Source organism: Neovison vison, chromosome 11 (assembly GCF_020171115.1).
Source record: "Neovison vison isolate M4711 chromosome 11, ASM_NN_V1, whole genome shotgun sequence".
NCBI classification, from domain to species: domain Eukaryota; kingdom Metazoa; phylum Chordata; class Mammalia; order Carnivora; family Mustelidae; genus Neogale; species Neogale vison.
In genome coordinates, this window is record NC_058101.1 from 181,913,241 (window position 1) to 181,928,888 (window position 15,648).

A 15,648-nucleotide genomic window follows, 5' to 3' on the forward strand; every position below is an offset into this window, starting at 1 on the left:
TAGCCGGGGAGCCTGCTTCTCCCTTTCCTCCCTGCTTGTGCTCTCTCTCACTCTCTCTGTCTCTCTCTCTCTCTAAGATAAATAAAATACAAAAAAAAAACAAAAAACAAAAAACAAAAAAAACAAAACTAAAGGAAGCTGAGAGATAATCATATATACCAGGATCCTAACTCCAGTGATCCGTGGTAAGCAAGCACCAAACAATCTGAAGATAATGACCACTTACCCACCAAGTTCTTTTACAAAATACATTTTGCTTTCCTTCCTGTATTTACCCCTCTGTGGAGGCAGACTGCCCTCCATGAAGATACTCAAAGCAGAAGGTCCTTGTTAGTTAGCTCCTGGGCTAATGCCATCATGGAAGAAAAAAACCCCAGGATACTGTCAAGTGATTTGTGAGTTTACCATTAGCTAGAACCATGGATTTTTTTTTTTTTTATTTTTTTTTTTAGATTGTATTTGTTTATTTGACAGAGATCAAAAATATGCAGAGAAAGCAGGCAGGGTGGGGAGGGGAGCAGGCTCCCCACCCAGCAGAGAACCCAATGCAGGACTTGATCCCAGCACCTTGAGATCATGACCTGAGCTGAAGGCAGAGGCTTAACCCACTGAGCCACCCAGGTGCCCCGGATTTTTTTTTTAACTCCACAATAGCTGGCTTCTTTTATTTTGTTTTTGAAGATTGATTTATTTGACAGAGTGAGCAAGAGAGAACACATGCAAAAGCAGGGGGAGAAAGAAGGAAAGGGAGATGCAGACTCCCCACTGAGCAGGGAACCCTATGTGGGGCTCCATCCCCGAATGCTGGGATTAGGACCTGAGCCAAAGTCAATTGCTTAACCAACTGAGCCACCCAGGCTCCCCAGATAATTTCTTTAAAAGAATCTTCTGTGGATCGGCCATTTACAATGAAAAACTGTAATGAGAAGCTCAGAGCAAAATTTGAAAGTCAGGGACTTAAATAGATTGGAACAACGGGTGCCCCAAAGAATGGCACATTCCCGTTCCCCGTCACTCCCATCAGGTCCACCATTTCCAACTCAAAGTCACTCATTGCCCACTGGGCCTTTTCCCACTCTCGCTAGAGCCTTTTCTGCCTCCCCAGTTAGGCTGTGCTCACGCACCCCCGACAGCCGGTATCTTCCATTCTGCCACCCTCTTCTGCCTCTCCGGGTGTCAGAATAACACGAATGCCCTTAACGGTGTATTACTCACTCACTACGGGTGAATTTGCCAAAGTCCTATGCACAGATTCAGAGCGACGGATGGGATCCAGTTGGAGACAAGAAGGTCTAAGGTGACCAGTCATGTGGGCTGATGAATGACCAACGCCATTCATGGGAAGAAAATCAAGCTGCTTACCATGGCTCAGACCCCAGACCATCCACAGCACTGGATTCCTACTGGTCCTACTTTTTAAGAAATCATGCCCATATAACTCTTTCTTTAATAAACTGGCATACTGGGGCGCCTGGGTGGCTCAGATGGTTAAGCATCCGCCTTTGGCTCAGGTCATGATATCTGCATCCGGGCTCCCTGCTCAGCAAGGAGTCTGCTTCTCCCTCTCCCTGGCCACTCCCCCTGCTTGTGCTCTCGCGCTCTATCAAATAAATATAATTTTTTAAAAAATAAAAAGTCTTAAACCTGACATACTATGTATGGGGGGGATATGATCCATATCCCCTTTGTGCTTTGACATGGCTTCTGCTTCTGTCCCAAATGACAGTCTCAGCAACAAGCCAGGGCACGTGCTCTGTAGAAGGGGAAACGTCCAGCCCAGGAGCACAAGTAGCCATCTTTGGTGGCTCCCGGTGCACTTCACGGTCTTTGTCTCTCTCCACCACTGCTGTATCTCAGCACATTTTTCTCATCTGTCTTCTCTCCTTCCTCGTTCCTTTTGTCTCTTTCCTTTTTTCCTCATCACAGCCTACTCATATGACATTACTGCCGAACACTCCTGATGGGCCGTGATTGTCATGAATGGTTCAAAAGATACATCAGTTACTAAGGGTTTTGACCCAAACGATGGTGTGAGATCCCCCGGTGGCCAGCTCTGGGTTTCTAAGGGTTTAATATTTATATATGCTCATTAAGTCTCAAGAAGGTGGCTGATACCCCCAAGACAGGAAGAGAATCCACGATGACTTTAAAGGCACGATGCGGTACATCCAAACCCAATGAAAGGAAAACCCAGGTTTGCTTCAGTGGAGGGAAGCTGATTTGGAAGAACAGTGGATGTCCAGTTGGGCCTAAGTCGAGAGAAATCCAAACAAATCCAAAATGCAGTAGCGTCCCTGTACCCCGGCCAGGGAGTCATCCTCTCTGCCTTCTTCAGTATTAACCAAATCTCTGTTGAATCACTTTACTCAGACCTTTATGTCTGCAGAAAAAACAGATGCTATAAAAATTCTATGAGGAAGGAACTGGAGTGTTTCAAATCTGGATGAATAAAGAGGAAGGGGCAAACAATTTAGTGGTGGGCTCCAACATTGCCTTGTAAGCGTGAACCTCCATCACAAACCCAGTCACTCCAGAAATAGTTTTCTTACCTTCCAGTTGCCTTTGACTCTGAGCCACCAAATTTCTCCTCCTCTTCCTGTATACATTGTTTGCCTTCCTCTCCAAATTATTCATGAGCCTTAGAATCTTAATGCAGATCGCCCCCCCATACCCCGTCCTCTGTACTCGCTATGAAACAACTGATCTGTCTGTTCTCTGGGCCCCAAAGACCCCATGTCTGTCATCCCTGGTGCCCAGTCTGCAGTGTGGGAAGTTTGCTGAGATATCAAGGGTCCTGCTTATCCAGGAACCCACAGAGCTACCTCCACTGACATCCTTTTTGGCTGCTACCTGGGAGCTAAGGTGACCGTCCACATTCACCTTGGGACCCACCACCATTTTCCTTTTCAGGTTCAAGTATAGGGAGAACCACTTGCATGGCACAATGAACATTTTGTTGTATTTGTTTTATCCCATATCTATCCATTGATCCATAATCAATGTATTTTTTAATGCATTTGAAAGCAAACTTCAGATACCGGGACACTTGCTGTATTAAAGTTTACAGTCCGCTTCTGTGTTTGCAAGTGAGCTGAGAATGACCAGAAATCTGTCTTGAATATGAAGACTGGCACTTTCTGATAACTTGCTGATAAATTCTGAAGGGAAGCTCTGACGTCAGGATGGTTTTAGAAATTACTCAGATATGAAATCATTTTATATTTAAAATGAGATGAGTAAAGTGTTTTGCACTGCCTCTGGTAACTTTTAACCTTGCTCAATTTTATGCTGGTGGCGAGGGAAAAAGAAGGGGGGGAGGGGAGAAATGCATCGGGAGGATAGGACATTCTCCTCTTCCTGCACATATTAACATTTCTTGCACAATTACCCGTGGAATATTCTCATTTTGGACTTTTTCCACACCCTAAATTTAGCAAGCTAGAATTATCTTTTAAATACCGCTTTGAGCAACCTTTTTTGAAAAGAAGAATGCGGAAGGGGGGAAATCTGCATTTCTTTGTGGTTAGAATGTAATGGCCTCAAGTTAATTACTCTGCAAGGCAGCAGATTACTCCTTTATTAAATGCTGAAGATATAGTAAAGACAGTAATCTAGCAAATTCATTACAAGTCTGAAGATTAGAGATTGATCCATTTAGACTGAGAAACAGGCAATGCACTTACAGGCATCTCTATATGTTCTGGTAATGGCGCACATTGAAACGAATAATTGCCTTAAATGTGTCAGGTGGATTTCATCATTTAAGGGAATTCTATGTTTGAGTCTTTTTAGGGCTAAAAAAGTCTTGAAAATGAGGGCTGAGGACTTTTTTCATTTGTTAATTTCTGAACTTTGAAACACTAAAATCTTCATATAAAATCAGTTTTTGTTAAAGTGAGACATCGCTCTAAAATATGACGGAATTTCCTTAAGTTGGGTTTAGAGAGAAATGCATGAAGCGAGTACAAGCGTACAGAGAGAAGTTTTCAATGAATGTTTTTTGTTGATAATTATTAGTTTTACAGTGGGGGGAGGGCTCAGTATTTGAGAAACAAAAGTTTACAGTTGATGAACTGTGGCTTTTTTAGGAGATCAGGGGTACCTTCCTTGCTGCTCCTCATTATGAGGCTAATTTATGTGTGGAATAAACAAAAAATGGGTGTTGGTTTTTTGTTTTTGTTTTTTTTTAAAGATTTTATTTATTTATTTGACAGAGAGAGATCACAAGTAGGCAGAGAGAGGAGAAAGCAGGCTCCTGAGCAGAGAGTCCCATGTGGGGGTCCTGGGACCCTGAGATCATGACCTGAGCGGAAGGCGGAGGCGTAACCCACTGACTCACCCAGACACCCCTGGGTATGTTTTTTTTTTGTTTTTTTTAAGATTTTATGTATTTATTTGATAGAGAGAGATCACAAGTAGGCAGAAAGGCAGGCTGAGAGAGAGAGAGGAGGAAGCAGGCTCCCCCATGAGCAGAGAGCCAGATGCGGGGCTCCATCCCAGGACTGAGATCATAACCCGAGCCCAAGGCAGAGGCTTTAACCCACTGAGCCAACCAGGTGTCCCCCAAAAATGGGTTTTAAACGCACCTTTGTCTCCAGTTATCTGGGAGACTTGGCCTGGTTCCCTAGTGAGGCCTCACCTTTCTCCTCTGTAAAATGGAGCTAATGGTAACTGCCTCCAGAGTGTGGTCAAGAAGTGTGTATCAGAAACCAAGAGTACATTCTATGTTAAATAATTGAATTTAAATTTAAAAAATAAAAAGAGTACATAAAATTATGCTTAAAACCGACTCAAAGTCATATTCAAATATAAGCCATTTTTGTTTCTGAAGCAGTAGGGACTTAGTCCCCCAAATAAGGGACTATGTGAAAAGTCTGCTCAGCGGGGAGCCTGCTTCTTCCTCTCACACTCCCCCTGCTTGTGTTCTCTCTCTTGCTGTCTCTCTTTCTGTCAAATAAATACGCAAAATCTTCAAAAAAAATTTTTTTTTAAAGAAAAAAATTTTCAGGTGGCTTGACCCATAGCATTTGATTGTAATTATGTACTAGTATATCCTAAAGGCAGGAAATAATAGCAAAGAAATCTTCAATCGTGTTCAATAATCTTTAGTGATAATACTTCTCCTTAAATAACTTCGTGTAGATTGAGGATAAAGCAAAGAAGTAATTGTTAATGTTGTAGGAAAAGATTTTCAGTGAAAGAGATGTCTAATACTTTAAAAGTAGAAGCCTGATGTCTTAATTTCAATTGGAAATCTCAATATGAACACATGATTTATTTTTATTTTCTCAAGAATACATTTTTCCTAGATGTGTCTGCTGAGCCTGAAAACCTAAAATAAGGGGGGAAGAAAAAAAGGTCAGGAGGAACGGCATCCCATGGTTTGGATTATAGCCTTTAAATAGCATTTCCCCTTAGAAGGAGACAGGGCTCCTGAATGGTTGATTCAGTCTTGCCATTCTAGAAAGCAAGGAAGAAATCCAAGACTACTGGTCATGTCAGAAAGATACAGGAGCCAAAATGAAAAGATTCCCATTGGCCTCGAATTGTGTGTGAGGGGGAGGAAGTGGAGGAGGGACAATGGATACACAGGAAATCTGTATCTTTTGCTCAGTTTTGCCCTGAACCTAAAACTGCTCTAAAAATTAGACTGTAGGGGCGCCTGGGTGGCTCAGTGGGTTGGGGCCTCTGCCTTCGGCTCCAGGCATGATCTCAGGGTCCTGGGATCGAGCCCCACATCGGGCTCTCTGCTCGGCGGGGAGCCTGCTTCCCCCCCTCTCTCTCTGCCTGCTTCTCTGCCTACTTGGGATCTCTGTCTGTCAAATAAATACATAAAATCTTAAAAAAAAATAAAATAAAAATTAGACTGTATTTAAGGGATGCCTGGATGGCTCAGTGGGTTAAAGCCTCTGCCTTTGGCTCAGATCATGATCCCAGAGTCCTGGGATCGAGCCCCACATGGGGCTTTCTGCTCAGCAGGGAGCCTGCTTCTCTCTCTCTGCCTGCCTCTCTGCCTGCTTGTGATCTCTGTCAAAATAAATGAAGTCTTTTAAAAAAATAAAAATTAGACTGTATTTAAAAAAAAATTAAAGATTTCTTTTGGCCAGAGGCAACAGGGCAACTCAGTTGGTTAAGTGTCTGACTCTTTTTTTTTTTTTTTAAAGATTTTATTTATTTATTTGGCAGAGAGAGATTACAAGTAGGCAGAGAGGCAGGCAGAGAGAGAGAGGAGGAAGCAGGCTCCCTGCTAAGCAGAGAGCCCGACGCGGGACTCGATCCCAGGAGGCTCAGGTCATGATCTCAGGGTCATGAGCTGGAGACTGGGGAGGAGCCCATGTTGGGCTTCCTGCTGCTTTGCAGGGAGTTGGCTTCTCTCCCTCTCCCTCTGCCCCTTCCCTCACTCACGCAAGTACGCACACCCATGCTCTCTCTCTTATTCTCTCTAAAATAAATAAACCTTTTTTTAAGATTTATTTATTTGACAGATCACAAGTAGGCAGACAGGCAGGCAGAGAGGGGGTGGGAAGCAGGCACCCTGCTAAGATGCGGGGGATGCGGGGCTCGATCCCAGGACCCTGAGATCATGACCTGAGCTGAAGGCAGAGGCTTAACCCACTGAGCCACTCAGGCAACCCCCTAAAATAAATCTTTTTTTTTTTTAAAGATTTTATTTATTTATTTGATAGAGATCACAAGTAGGCAGAGAGGCAGGGAGAGAGAGAGGAGGAAGCAGGCTCCCTGCTGAGCAGAGAGCCCAATGCCTGGCCCTATTCCAGGATCCTGGGATCATGACCTGAGCCGAAGGCAGAGGCTTAACCCACTAAGCCACCCAGGCACCCCCCTAAAATAAATCTTAAAAAAAAAAAAAAAAGCCTCCCTTTGGCAAGAGATAGAACAATTTGAGTGTGAAAATAATAATGATAATGGAATGAAACTCATCAAATCTATAAAATTCCTTGAGATCCTAAGAAACTAACAACAGCAAAATACCAGGTTTCCACTGAAGGATCCTAGAGCACTAAACTCATTCTAAAACTTGGCAAGAGGAAGGATCAAGCCTTTTCTGTATTCCTGTACAAACTGTATTGAACTACCAGAGGAAAGATTGGTGTTGAGGGAACTTTAATGCAGATGGCACTCTCCCCAGTGAAAGTGGGAAATCACCAGGTGCCTTCGGTGACAGAATCAGAAGCACACAGCCCTGCCCCCGAGGCTGATCCCACACTTCATCCTACCTCTCTGTCTGATAATCTCTCTATAGGAAATAGGGGAGACAGAGGGGAAAATTCGATGTCAGCAAGAAGCAGCAATCCGCCAAATCCAGAGCTTTGGTCTGGAGAGCTGTTACATAGCTTTCAAACCTCAGGAGAGAGCCAGAGGAGCAAGCATCCCATAATAAATTTCTAAGCGAGACAGGTGGGGAGAGAGAGGCAACACGGGTGGGTCTGTTATTTGGGTTTCTGTCTTCAGACGTTTTGCTGCGCAGAGGGGCATGGCGTCAGGGAGAAAGTTCGAACAGTGGAACGGAGTGAGCCCTTTGGGGCACCAGTACGAATGATTAGGGCACAGGAAGGGAATGCCATTGGAATGAGGTCCTCAAAGAGACACAGTCAGCAGGAGCCCAGTCCCTGTGGAAGGAACAGCCTCTGGGTAAGAGGGGCTTAGATCATACGCCATCCTAATAAAAAACATGTGTAGAAATATGAAGCTGTCAGCACAGATCTGAAAAAGAAGCTAAGAGAACCTAGACATTTAGGAGAGAGAAAGGTGTCCTGGAGATGTGGATTTAGAGCACAGTGAGACCTGACTCCTTGAGTCAAATTTTCAACGTGGCTCTGACTTTCATTATTCTGGTGCGTATTCTATGTTTACAAGATTCTTTTGTTTATAGCTCTCTTTACTACGCTGTTTCAAAGAATTCTGGCTCATTAAAAGCCATTCGGAGCTTACCCTACAAATCCTACAAACATGAGAACCTTCCAAATAATTAGTATACTCTTTTCACCCAAAACAGCCTTCGTTATGTTAAATCTTTTGTAGCCTCCCAGGCAAAAGGATATAGTGGTCACCTCATTCTCCGTAGGCATTCAGGGGTTGTAAATATTGGACTCTCATTTTTCCAGTTGGCCCGTAATCAGAAAAGTGGCTTTGCTGCAAAGCAGTAATTACCTTCCAGTGTGTTCTCAATTCTATTATTAACCATGCCGAGACCACGTGAACCCTGAAAGACAGAGCTGCAAAGTCTGTCTTGCTCTAAACACGTCAGTTTTTACTCTTCAGAGAAGGGAAGGGAGCAAACACTTGTTTTTTACTTCCCCTCATTTTTAAAAAAATTTTTTTATTTGGCAGAGAGAGAGATCACAAGTAGGCAAAGAGGCAGAGAGAGAGAGAGAGAGGGGAAGCAGGCTCCCTGCTGAGCAGAGAGCCCAATGCCCGGCTCCATTCCAGGACCCTGGGATCATGACCTGAGCCAAAGGCAGAGGCTTAACCCACTGAGCCACCCCAGTGCCGCGACTTCCCCTTATTTTTGTTTCCCCCGGGGAGGGAGACTTCACCTCACATCGTCAGAAAACCTGAGAGATACGGGCGAAAGGTTGAGCCACCAAATCTCTGGAATTTCCTCCTTAAAGGAAATAGTTAATAAATTAATCTCCCTGTCCATAATCTCATTCATACATAATTTTACGTGGGTACACATGGTCACATCTGTGCTTTGTAAAACGGTGTGGCCAGTCTGTTCTTTCTGTGTTTTTGTTTTGCTAAGCTCCCCAGCTTCCTCTCTCCCTCTTTTTCCCCACCTGAGCGCCCAAGGCCATCTGTGCTGGGAAGCTGGGAGGTATCCAACCACTTTTTCTCCTAACTTAGGTATTATTTGACCCACCCCTAGGTATGTATCTACCTAGAAGGGCATGTATTTTTTAAAAAAATATTTTATTTATTTGAGAAAGAGATAGCACAAGCAATGGGAGTAGCAAGCAGAGAGAGGGGGAACAGACTCCCCACTGAGCAGGGAGCCTGATGCAGGCTCCATCCCAGGACCCCAGGATCATGACCTGAGCCAAAGGCAGACGCTTAACCAACTGAGCCACCCAGGCGCCCAAGGCATGCATTTTTTTTTTCATTTTTTTTTTTTTTTAAAAGCACTGTCTTATAAACAGGGGATCACAGTATCTCTGGTGTCCTATGTTCACCATTGCACAACACCTCATAGGGTCCTCCCCCCCAGTTAGCTTCCCTTCACTTAGTAAATGGCAGAAGAATTCCCCAGCACGGAGGGGCCCCTGATGAGCCTTCACTCTGTGTTCAGGTTTTTTTCCTTATGAAGCCACACAGTCAACCCACTTGTTTATCCTTGTGGTCTTGAAGAAGCCACAGGCTTAGCTAGCTAGGGTCCTCTGTGTTTGACAGAGTTTCAGGAGCACAGCTGTCAATGAATTCATTTATTTTTGGAAGAAAGGCTACCAGATTGCTCTCCAAAGACTGGAGGGAAGGGAAGGGAGAGTTAAGAAGAGGACAGCGGAGGAGGATAAAATGTTTAGTCCGTGCATTTCAGTTGTGTGGATCGAATGAAGGGCCATGTGCAATGTAATGACCAATCCAGGGGGATTGTTAGTTCTTCTAAAGCCTGTAGGCTCCCCCAGGTGACCATCTGGGCCTCTGTGGAGGGGGCACCTTTCATGCGGTGTGTAGTGAAAGTGACCCTCCTTGATTGTGCACATGGAGGTTTAGAAAGAGCCGTGAAGAGTGCGGGCTTTGGGGGTCAAATGGGCTTCACCTCAAGTCCCCACACAACCCCTTTCCACTGTGGCATCTCCGCCAAGTTGCCCAACTTCTGGGCTTCAGTATCCTCCTCTGCAGAATGGAAGAAGGGCGCCAGTCTCAGAAGGCGGCTGTGAGGAGAAACGTCCTGGGCAGAGAGTCTGACCCTCGGGATAGGTGATGTTGTTTCTCGAAGGCCTTCCCCACACCCATGCTTAGTGCACGCCCCAGCTGCTGAAGCCATTGTATGGGATTTTATCTTCTTGCCTTTTTTTTTTTTTTAAGATTTTATTTATTTATTTGACAGACAGAGATCACAAGTAGGCAGAGAGGCAGGCAGAGAGAGAGGAGGAAGCAGGCTCCCTGCTGAGCAGAGAGCCTGACGCAGGGCTTGATCTCAGGACCCCAGGATCATGACCTGAGCCGAAGGCAGAGGCTTTAACCCACGGAGCCACCCAGGCGCCCCCATTTGGTTTATTCGTTCTTCAGCTGATGGACTTTGGGGTTGTTTCCATTTTTGGCTATTAGGAATAATGCTACTAAGAACATTTGTGTCCAAGTTTTTGTATGAATGCATGTTTTTAGTTCTCTTGGCTCTACACCTGGGACCAGAATTGCTGAGTCTATATTACTCTATGCTTAACTTTTGGAGAAACTGTCAAACTGCTTTCCACAGCAGCTGCACCATTTTACATTCCAACCACCAATGTATCCGTGTTCCAATTCTCCATAGCTTTTCCAAGATTTGTTATTTTCAGCGTTCTTGATGCTAGATATCCTTGGGAGTATGACTCAGTCATTTTTAAAAGTGTAAAGAGTTCTTGAGACTAAAAGTTTAGAGAATTGCTTTTCTGACATAAAGCTTATAAAAATAAACATAATAATGTTGTCAATCTAAAAATTAACAATCATTCCGCACTGTTGTGCGACACCAGGGTAATCAGGTTGGCCTGGACAGAGCCCATTTACAACTTTGTACCCTTTAACTTTCAACATTTCCCGTTTAGATGACAAATTATATTAACACCCTAATAACGAGTCTATGTTCAAATTTCTCCCAATTGCCTTCAGTATGTCTTTTTCTAATGTATGGAGAACAAGATCTGACACTGCATTTGGTTGAGCTGTCCTTAAGAGCTTTTCATCTTGATCAGCTCTGCCTCTGCTCCATTTCTTTCACGCTCGTCCTTGATTGAAGAACTGGGTGGTTGGTGGAACTTCCCACGTCCGGATTCGGCTGCTCAAACCATTGTGGTCTCCTTTCATCTGTTTCTTTGTCCCCCATGTTTCTCGCCATTTGGTAGTTAGATCTAGAAGTTTGATTAGATGCAGGTTCAAAGTTTGTGCAAGAACATTTCGTAGACGCTGTGTACTTCCTTTTGCATTGCAACGGGAGGCATGTGGCATCTGTCTGTCTCGCTCAGCGATGTTAAGATAAATCAGTGGGTTTAGGGTTTTTAGCTTGATCGCGCCATTATATGTTTCCCACCAACATACTTCTTTTTAATTTTGCTTTTAAGTAATCTCTATGCCCAACATGGGGCTTGAACTCACCACCCTGAGATCAAGAGCCGCATGCTCTACCCACTCACCGAGCCAGCCAGATGCCCCCCTCCACCCATATTTTGTTTTATAAAGATTTTATTTATTTATTTGACAGAGAGAGATCACAAGTAGGGAGAGAGGCAGGCAGAGAGTGAGAAGGAGGGGGGGAAGCAGGCTCCCCGCCCAGCAGAGAGCCCAATGCCGGACTCCATCCCAGGACCCGGAGACAATGACCTGAGCTGAAGACAGGGGCTTAACCCACTCAGCCACCCAGGCGCCCCTCCACCCATACTTTTAATAGCATGGCTGTCGCTGCCTTATTGCAGGGTTTTTTTCTTTTTTACAAGCTGTGAAGAGTGACGCTGTAATTCCAACTGTTCTGTTGCATTTATCTTCCTTACACACTATTTGGGGATCCTGAAATGATAGCAGAAAAAATGCTTGATTTTTTTCCCCTCTTATTTACCGATTTTCCAAACAAGTAGTTCCTTAGGTGATACAAGAGCAAACAATGAGGGATTTTAAAAAATATTACTATGCATTCATGGGTTTGTATACATTTGATATATTTCAATCAGTCCGTTGTTATTCATTCATCAGCCCAAACTGTTGCATCTTTAGTCACAGGACGCCCCTTTAGCTTAGCTCTTGGGCTCTTTTGACATAACCTCAGAAGTAAGTGATAGCTACCTTATTCTGGGGCGTAACAAAATGCCACAGGCTCATCTTACACAATCCCTGCCCCAGTTTTGAGATCCATCATCTCCTAAAGGGGTCTTTGTTCCTCTTAATGGGCAATGGCATTTAGATGATGAGTTGGGACACTAGGGTTGCTCATAGCCACTGGACTGCCATTACTTCTTGGCCTTTTCAGTGGACACAGCTAACACAGATGTGTTTTGTAGAAAGAGAAAAATTGATCATGACCCATACTACCACTGCTGGTTCAAATTTTCCATTATGTAACTTACCCCTAACATCATTGATCTGAGACTTGTATCTCTTCATCTTTCACTGAAGACCTTGGCATCTAACGATATCAATTCAATGACTTATTTCCTATTTTACTTACACGTATAGATGTGAAATACAAATGCATGCAATAACAGCTAGACAACAATTCCAGGATTATTACTAACAAATACTATTATTAAGTGCAGTTTGATTTTTTGCCATTTTTTAAAAAAGATTTTATTTATTTATTTGGCAGACACAGACATGGTGAGAGAGGGAACACAAGCAGGGGGAGTGGGAGAGGGAGAAGCAGGCTTCCCAAGGAGCAGGAAGCCCGATATGGGGCTTGATCCCAGGACTTTGGGATTGGGACCTGAGCCAAGGGCAGACACTCAACAACTGAGCCACCCAGGCGCCCCAACTTTACCTTTTTTTTTTTTTTGTCCTGAGGATGTGTCACACAAAAGATATATAGTCCAAATAATGAGTTTTAAAGCCAGTTACTTATTTTTCCAGGTAGTTATGTCAGTAACTCTAAAGATTTTATTTTATTTATTTGAGAGAGAGAGACAGTGAGAGAGAGAATGAGCGAGGAGAAGGTCAGAGAGCGAAGCAGACTCCCCATGGAGCTGGGAGCCCGATGTGGGACTCGATCCCGGGACTCCAGGATCACGCCCTGAGCCGGAGGCAGTCGTCCAACCAACTGCGCCACCCAAGCGTCCCAATGTCAGTAACTCTTGATACACTTTGAATAGTGGCTTTTTTTTTCTTTTGAGAAATGTTTTGCTATTTTCTTTAAAAAAAAAAAAAAAAATCAGGGCACCTGGGTGGCTTAGTCGTTAATCATCTGCTTTTGGCTCAGGTCATGATCCCAGGATCCTGGGTTAGGGTTCAGGCTCCCTCTCGACAGGGAGCCTGCTTCTCCTTCTCCCACTCCCCCTGCTTGTGTTCCTGCTCTTGCTTTGTCTCTCTGTTAAATAAATAAATAAAACCTTAAAAAAAATAATCATGTAAGCCATTTATATGATTCCAAAGTCAAACTATAAAACACAATATCTGAAAATAAGCCTAGCTTCCACTCCCATTCCCTTCATTGTTTTTTCCTTCTATGTGACCATTTTTATTAGTTTGTGGTTTACACTTCCATTGCCTCTTCTTGAAAATGTAAGCAAATGCACACATCTTTGATAGAAAAAAGGCAACATATATGTGGTCCCAGAAAAAAGGCAACATATATTTTCACTTAATGTAACCTGGAGTCCTGTGGCCTTCCACAGAGACGGGCTTCATTCTTTTGTAGAGCTGCACAGAAGTGCATTGTGTGGATGGCCGGTGGTTTATTCAGCGCATCTTCTGTGGATAGCCTTGTGGGTTCAACAAACATTTATTGCATGGCTAAATCGTGCCAGGCACTGGGGATAAAGAGATGGTCTCTGGCCTCAGGAAACTCAGAGAGAAGAGGGGGAGACCCCCGCAATACAAGTGCTTTGCTCACATGGCAGTGAGCTCTTGGATCCACTGAGCACAGAGGGTGCGTGGAACAGGACAGACGGGCTCACACACAGGCGGGACACAATGACATCGTTGATTGGCATCTTGCTCTCACACGGACCTTAATACGGGAGAATCCCCATGGGAGGAACTCTTTTTTTTTTTTTTTTTTTAAATCAATGTTTGAAATTACTTAGAAAATCTTGAGTGCCACCAATTGGTCAGGGAAGGCAAGGCCAAATGAAAGAGGCAGAGAGGTAGGGTCCCAACCACAGAATTTCCTCAAAAGAGGAAACGTGAATTAATACATCAGCTGTGGTTTAACAATTAACGCCGGCATTGAATTCAACACTCACCCGAGATCGCTGTAAACTGTGGACACATGCTTAAATTAACTCCTTTATTCCTAAATAACAATCCCGAGAAGTAGGGACTATCACGCCTCGCATTTTACCGCTGAAGAAATTGCGGCACAGAGAGGTTACTGTACTCGTCCCCCAAGGGCACGCAGCGAGCGGACGAGGAAGGGGCACGGGAGGACAGGGCAGACAGGACACTCGCAAGCGTTGCCCTCTCCCTCAGGTGGGACCGAAGTACCATGATCACCCCCTGGGGAGAAGGAACTACCGTCGACACCTCCCTTCCCAGCGCCCCCCCCCCCATCGAAAAAATCCTGCAGAGCTTTCTCTGGCCCCGAGGGACGCAGGAATCCCAAGGCCTGGAGGCGACCTTGGGGGCGGGTGGGGGGAGCGGCGGCGGCCCAGCCCGCCCCGCCCGCAGCGCGGATTTGAGCAGCGGCCGTGAGCGGCGGGGTTGCCCGCCGAGAGTCCCCCTCTGACCCCTCGCCGCGCGGGTCAGCTGGACACAGCTTTACACTCAGGGAACCTGCAGCGGGGGGACAATCAGCGCCGACGTAGCATGACACGGACAAGGACAAGGGGTCGCACTCGCGGTGGCTATCCGTCCCGCTCCGCCTCGTCTGTCGAACAGAACCAAAGACAAGTGGTTGTGCCCCCTGCACCCGGCTTGGACCAGCGGATCGCCTCCGCGCGCCCCCCTGCCCCCGGCTTGGACCTGCGGGTCGCCACCGCGCGCCGGCTCGCTGCCGACGCCACCTGCCGCCCAGGCCCAGTACTGCGCGGGGCTGCCCCAGAGCACCCCGCTCTCACCCGCCGGCCCGCGGGGAGCGCTCGGATCACCCCTCCTTTCCCGGCGGCCCCGCGTCTGGGTGGGGGTCAGGTACCACAGGCCAAGTTTTCTCCCGACCCAGACATCTGACTTGCAGCAGCCTGTAGCTATCTGCTAAATGTAGGAAGCCGGGGGCTGGTTAAAAACCTGCACCGTTCACACCTGTCTCGTAGCGCGGAAAGCTAACGCTCCTTGAATAACCAACAGCGTTGCTTCAACAACTTGCAGATCAAACATAAACACACCAAAACTTCTTCTTCCATAGAACTTTAAATATAGGATCCCATAAGTTCACGTCAGACGGGTAATGTGCCAAGGTCGTAACAAGGTTTAAAGGGCGGCACACGTCACACAAAAGCGTGAACACCCAATCATCATGCTTATGAACTACAAAAGGATCCCCGGGGTGTCACCATTAAGGGGTTCTGAGGATGTCCCACTAACTTTAAAGAAAGGGTGACAGACTTATGCTTATATATTAGGTCTCAACAGTAAAATAGTGTATACTTTTAAAACATCTTCGATATTTTTCTTTTGCTTCTACTTTCGTAAATTAAAACAGAACCAAATTAGCGAGCGCATATATATATGCAAATTTCTCCGCCCCAACTCCACCTTTTGGTGGGAAGCTGGGTGTCTGTTGCTTTACGACAAGCAGGTCGTGAAATGACGGAGTGTTGCCCGAGTATTGGCGGACGCTCGCCATGTGCT

The 15,648-nt window shown here is 45.4% G+C and overlaps 1 non-coding gene across 1 annotated transcript; it reads right to left on the reverse strand.

Annotated features, from left to right (window-relative positions):
* Window positions 1–15,231: 15,231 nt before the first annotated feature.
* On the reverse strand, window positions 15,232–15,336 carry LOC122890826. Its single transcript, XR_006381245.1, has one exon. It is a non-coding gene; the product is annotated as a small nucleolar RNA U13 (small nucleolar RNA).
* Between the last annotated feature and the right edge of the window lie 312 nt (window positions 15,337–15,648).